The sequence below is a fragment of the Cynara cardunculus genome, assembly GCF_001531365.2.
Source record: "Cynara cardunculus var. scolymus isolate 2C chromosome LG 13, CcrdV1, whole genome shotgun sequence".
NCBI classification, from domain to species: domain Eukaryota; kingdom Viridiplantae; phylum Streptophyta; class Magnoliopsida; order Asterales; family Asteraceae; genus Cynara; species Cynara cardunculus.
Window position 1 is genome coordinate 14988682 of NC_037540.1, and position 7380 is coordinate 14996061.

A 7380-nucleotide genomic window follows, 5' to 3' on the forward strand; every position below is an offset into this window, starting at 1 on the left:
ACACTAAAATGCACTCATTTTATACACTTAAGATCAAACCCATATAAAACTCTAACTCTAACTCAACATGCAATCCATATAACAAGAATGTCAACCAAAAACAAGTGCAAAAATAGATTATACCTTACTTGATGATCAAATCGTTCAAAGATCTTGTAGTTCCTCTTTGATTAGAGTTGAATCGAGCTTATGTGTGTGAAAATCGCACCTCTAGTGTGTGTATGAGTTCTGGACTTAAATGACAAGAAAAATAGGCCTAAAATCCAATTTATAATGCTAAAACCCGAGTTGGGCCGAGTTGGCCCGGCTAAGTACCCTTTTTAACCATCAACACTTAAATTATTCATAACTTTTCGCTCGAACCTCCGTTTTCTATGAGGTTTTCGCCTACACGTTCATAGAGAGATAATCTATAACATCCAACAAAAATATTCCAGAGAAGATCTCCCAAAAATAATTTTACGTATCTATTTGACGTGATATTTTCCAAATCCTCTAATATACTCTTAAGAAATATAATTCTAAATTTCAGACCCAAACTCCCACTAAATCATAAGTTCTCTTGAACCTAATAAATAAATATACTAAGTAAATAATTTGGGCATATTAGTAATTGGATGTTACAAATACCTCCTCCTTTTGAGGATTTCGTCCCAGAAATCACTATTGTGAAAATAAAGAAGGGTATTTCGCCTTCATCTCATCTTTATGCTCCCATGTCCAATTTGGTCCACGATGGTGTTTCCACTTGATCAATACCAAGTCTACCTCCTTATTACGTAGTTTCATTTTTCTCTCGTTCAGAATTGATTATGGTTCTTCAATGTATCTTAATTTCTCTTCTACTTTGACTTCGGCTAAGGGCACCGTCTCTTCATGTTTACCCAAGCATTTACGTAAGTACCCGATATGAAACACATCGTGTATCCCCGTAAGTTCTTCTGGTAACTTTAGTCGATAAGCCTGTTTTCCGATACGCTCAAATACTTTGAACGGACCAATAAATCGTGGACTTAACTTACCTTGTTTTCGGAATCGAAGGACGCCTCGCTAAGGAGAAACTTTCACCATTACCATATCACCCACCGAGAACTCGATTGGCCTTTTGCGACGATCTGCATATGACTTTTGACGATCTTGGGAAGCTTTCATTTGTTCGCGAATAATCTGAATCTTGTCATGAGTGATCTGAATGAGTTTGGGACCAACTAAAACTTTCTCTCCCGTCTCTCGCCAACACAAGGGTGTACGACACTTACGTCCGTATAAAGCCTCATAGGGAGTCATTCCAATTGTCGAGTGATAGCTATTGTTGTAAGAAAACTCAACTAAGGGTAGGTGAGTATCCCAGCTACCAACAAATTCTAAGACACATGCACGTAGCATATCCTCGAGAGTCTGAATGGTTCGTTCTGATTGACCATCGGTCTGAGGATGATAGGCCGTACTAAGCGCATGACATGTTCCCAACTCTCGTTGAAATCTAGTCCAAAAACTAGAAGTGAATCGAGAATCACGATCAGAGATAATCTTCACTGGTACACCGTGTCGCGAGACAACTTCATCAATGTACAACCGCGCCCATCGATCCATAGAGTAAGACTCTCGGACAAGTAAGAACAATGCAGATTTGGTCAATCGATCAACTATAACCCAAATACTGTTGTGTTGACGTTGGGTCTTCGGTAGTTTAGTAACCAGATCCATCATTAATTCCTCCCATTTCCACTTTGGTACCTCAAGAGGCTGTAAACTGTCGTACGGTTTCTGGTGTTCAGCCTTTACTTGTAAGCATGTGGTACATTTCTCAACATAACGTCCAATGTCAGTCTTCATCCCAGGCCACCAGTAATCTAAACGAAGATCTTGGTACATTTTRGTACTYCCTGGGTGTATTGATAATCGCGACTTATGTGCTTCTGCTAAAACAACATCTCGTATGCCGCCAAGTTTGGGGACCCAGATTCGGGTCTTAAAGACCTTTAAGCCACGTCCATCTTCAGAGAGAAAATCAATGTATCCTTCCATTTGTTCTACTTTAACGTTCTCAGGCTTCAAAGCCTCAATCTGCCATTTTTGAATATCATCAAATAGATTATATTTAACCGACGTGTGAGTGATAGAGTGGCATAGAAGTCCAAAATGTGTCTTCCTACTAAGAGCATCTGTCACTACATTGGCTTTACCCGGATGATATAGTATCTCACAGTCGTAATCTTTGATGATTTCCATAGCACGTTGTTGACGCATGTTTAAGGTCTGTTGATCAAATAAATACTTTAAGCTCTTGTGGTCAGTATAAAGTTGACACTTTGTACCATAGAGATAGTGTCGCCAAAGCCTCAAAGCAAATACCACCGCTGTTAATTCAAGATCATGAGTAGGATAGTTCTTCTCATAGTCTTTCAATTGGCAAGAAGCATATGCAATCACCTTGCCTCGCTGCATCAAGACACATCCAAGACCAAGTCGAGATGCATCACTATATACTATAAAGTCTTCGTTACCCTCACGTAGAGCAAGTATAGGCGCGTGTGTAAGAAATTCCTTTAAAGTTTGAAATGCTCGATCTTAGGCCTCATTCCATTCAAATTTAGCATCTTTACGAGTCAAAGAGGTTAGTGGTACTGCGATCTTAGAGAAGTCATTGATAAATCGTCGATAGTACCCTGCCAGACCTAGAAAACTCCGAACTTCCGAAGCATTCTTTGGTTGCTCCCATTCTTGAATTGTTTCGATCTTGGCTGGGTCTACAGAAATATCGTCTCTGGATACGATATGCCCCAAGAATTGTACTTGGCAAAGCCAGAACTCACATTTCAAGAATTTTGCATAGAGTTGTTCTTTTCTCAACAATTCTAGCATTTGACGTAAGTGTGTAGCGTGTTCGTTTTCGGACTTTGAGTAAACCAAAATATCATCGATGAATACGATCACAGACTTGTCGAGTATAGGATAGCATACTCGATTCATTAAGTCCATAAACGCTGCAGGTGCGTTTGTAAGTCCGAATGGCATTACGAGGAATTCGTAATGCCCATAACGGGTCCGAAAGGTAGTCTTGGGTACATCTTCCTCCCGTACCTTGAGTTGGTGATAGCCAGACCGTAAATCGATTTTAGAAAAATATCTCGCTCCTTGCAACTGATCAAAAAGATCGTCAATTCGCAGTAATGGATATTTGTTCTTTATAGTTACCTTGTTAAGCTCACGGTCATCTATACACATCCGGAAAGTTCCGTCTTTCTTCTTAACGAACAGGACTGGAGCATCCCAAGGAGATGTGCTTGGTCGGATAAAACCCTTGTCCAATAATTTCTGCAGTCGTTTCATCATTTCTTTCATTTCCGCAGGTGTGAGACGATACGATGTCTTTGCTATCGAAGCTGCACTCGGTATCAAGTCTATACAAAATTCTACTTGACAATCGGGTGGCAATCCAAGCAGATCATTTGGAAATACATCCGGATATTCACAAACATAGAACGTCCTTCACCGTCTTCTTCAATTCCTTCGCCGCATCCATAACATAGGCTAGAAAAGTTGAGCAACCCTTGTTTAGATAACGACAAGCTTTTAGCATAGAGATTACCTTTATGTCAATCACACGCCGCTCCCCGTAAATGTATAGGTAATTCCCCTTGCTAATTGGTATTCGAATCATTCGTTGTGAACATATGATGTTGGCTTGATTCTTTGCCAACCAATCCATACCAATAACAACATCGAATCCATGTATATCAGTTGAATTGAGATCGATAACAAATTCATAGTCATCTAAAAGCAATGTACACCCTCTAAATACCTTATCAGCAACTAATGGTACTTCGCTCGCAGTGTCAATAGTGAAAGGTTTTTCAAGCATAGTAGGCATGGATTCAATATAACGAACATAATCATTTGACATAAAAGAATTTGTTGCACCAAAATCAAATAAAATACGAGTAGGCCAAGAATTAACAAGAAATATACCCGTAACAACATCGGGATCGTTCATGGCTTCCTTCGCGGTAATTTGAAATGCCCTAGCATGAGGTTTCGGGACCTCCTCCTTTTTGGTCGAAGCCCCCGTTGTATGTATCAGTCGTTTTCTTGGTTGTTGTACTGACCCCTTACTTTCCTCCAGTCTATTCTTTGTACATTCTCGCATATGATGACCTAACACACCACAATTATAACTTGCCTTTTCTCTTTGAGGGAACTGAGTTCGTATATGCCCAGCTTCACCACAACAGAAGCATCGTACATAAGTTTGATCACGACTACATCGTCCCTGGTGATTCTTGTCATATCGGTTGCAGTTCTGTGGCGTATTTGACTGCATTGTATAAGCCTGTGAGGTAGTATGTGGTGTATTATGCGATTGAGCTCGTCTCAACTTGAAGAATCGAGATGATTTAGATGTCGGGGTCGAGAAGGTTCTCTCAACTCTCGATCGTTTCTCCGGTACATCAGAACCATCAAGGGAGACTCAGGTCATGCTCCTGTTTCCTTGCATACTCAATTGCTTTGGTGAATGATGGTACGTCGCGATTGGTGACGAAATCGCAAATATTCCGTCGAAGACCGTTGACGAAATGATTAATCTTGTCCTTTTCACTTGGTACGAACCGTTGGACAAAATGAAGCTTCTGATTGAACTCTGTTTCATATTCAATCACCGACATGAATCCCTGTTTGAGCTCTAGGAATTCCTTCTCAAGCTTTTGTTTCAAATCATCCAGACAATATTGTTTAAAGAACAGCACTTGAAACTCTTCCCATGTCATTCTATCCCGAGTATTAGGATCCATTGATCGATATGTGGCATTCCACTAAGTGAGTGCACGATCGGTAAATGTCGCTGTAGCATAACGTACTTTATCCTCCTCCTGCACGTAAACAATCTTGAATACCTCTTTAGTATGTTCGGCTCATTGCATTGCAAGTACTGGGTCCGTCTATCCCGAGAACTCTGTAGCCTCACTGCACCTAAATGTTTTAAATGAAGGCCGATCGGACTTTGGTTTGGGTACGTTTTCTTTAACCAGCTTCGGTCCTTGGACAACAGGATTCTGAGCATTATCTGGATTTTGCACTTCAGATAACTTTCTTTCAAACTCTATTCTTTGTTCTCGTAAAGCAGCCCGTGTTTGATCATTCATTATTTTCAATAACCTCTCTGTACGAGGTGATAGTTGGGCTTCATCGTCATTGTCAACATTTTATTGGACATTCCTTTCTAGATTGAGGTTGTCATCCCCAATTTCTTGAGTAACCGGCGCATTGCTAGATGCATCATGATCAGACATCGTACTGAAATTATAATACATAAATATAGAGGTCAAATTATATTATATCCCTTGTACCCCAACAAATCCTAGGTCTCTCCTATTGGTCTATATCCCATATAATCATAACCTAGTCACTATACATCGTCAATACCTAAGTTTGAGTCCGAATATTATTAATGATATCCAGTTCACTCAAACCACAACTCTGATACCATATCTGTAACATCTCGCTTGAGCAAACCTCAAATTACCAATTTTATAAAATCTCCAATAAAATATAATTTATTGATTATTGGGACCAAAATTGATCCTAATTATTCTAAAAGTTTTGTCAAAGCAATCGGGGCCAAGGATGGAAAATCTAAAAATGCTGCTGAAACGACTAAGGCTGGAGGAAGACCAGAGGCGATGAATTGGTCCAGAGGCAGGCGATGGACCAGAGGCTGCTGAAATGACTAAGTCTGGAAGAAGACCAGAGGCGATGATTTGGTCCAGAGGCAGGCGATGGACCAGAGGCTGCTGAAATGACTAAGTCTGGAAGAAGACCAAAGGCGATGAATTGGTCCTGAGGCGATGAAGCTCCAGAGGCCATGAAGGACCAGAGGCCATGAAGAAACAGAGGCAATGAAAATGGACTAGAGGCGATGAATTGGTCCGGAGGCGATGAAAATGGACCAACACTTTAAAACACACAGACTTCAGCATAACATTAATTAACCTCAAAATATGAGACATTAATTTCTAGAAAAACTTCGAAATATCCATTCTATTTTAGTGATAAAACCACCCAAAACACAATTCCAAACCGGATATAACGGATTTTTTTTACTTACAACCCGAATTAAGTAGCAAAAGAATACGGGACATACTTATAACCAGAACAAGACTATAATCAAACTTTACTTACTACATCTATGAAATACGGTAATAAGCTACTATTTACCCAAAAGCAAGATCGCAATCTTCAACTTCCCCGATAAATCTTCAAGTCAAACAATGGGTTCTTTCTTCTTATCCGACTTCTTTCCTGAGAGAAGTTGCCACTTAAATGGTAAGCCAACGCTTATTGAGTTAAATAGTTAAGTATTACATATCAATATCGCATATGTATATAAACATACATAATAAACTCTTATCAATAAAAGAGTTCAAAGCATCATCCNTGAGTTAAATAGTTAAGTATTACATATCAATATCGCATATGTATATAAACATACATAATAAACTCTTATCAATAAAAGAGTTCAAAGCATCATCCAAATKCAAACCGAGACTTACAAGAAACCGAGTGAACAATTACGTACYGGATGCTAAGATCATAGGATTCCATATTCAAATCACYATAATATACCATACCATTGATGCTCAACACAACAAGGAAACAWGATCAATAACCAAATATATTCAACAATCGTTAGAATACCAATAAATATCAAGAACCAARAGATCGAATCGGTATACATAACSAGGAYAGTGCATCACCCCGTCCTTCACCTCCYGGGCTCATGCCAAAGTYYGAGTYAGAATCATACATTACGGGAAACCTCRCACTGCCCGCCTTCCTYTACCRGGTATGTGCTAAGGTTCCCTACTYATTGCTCTTCCTCCTTTCTGAGCAATGAGTATTCACAACTGCAGAAAGTCTCACCCGTCCAACCCGGGATCTTGACTTCGCCATAAACTTCCGRYGTGCCACACGAAGTAGTACCCGTACTAWGGYRTACAATTCAAGGAACAAAACAACGAGTTCGGATCYGAAAAGCAAWCCGATGTACCGAGATAGTAATATGGAATAGACTCAARAGACGGAATCAAAGGAAAGTCAAGATCGTGTGACTYAATAAGACCAAAAAARCATTCATATGAAAATATATATGTTCAAATCAATATGTAACAATTAACTATATAACTYACCGGRCAAMCGTATAATAYCKAAAAGCTWCAAAATGAGCTCACAAAGAAAGTCCAARCTACCACACTTAGATTGYTTCCAAARCATCAAAATATGTTCTAATTACCCCCTGGAGTAAATGTACAAAATCTCATAAGCAACCAATATAAGAAACTCATGATATACACATACCCTATTTGAACATTTTACTTAGAT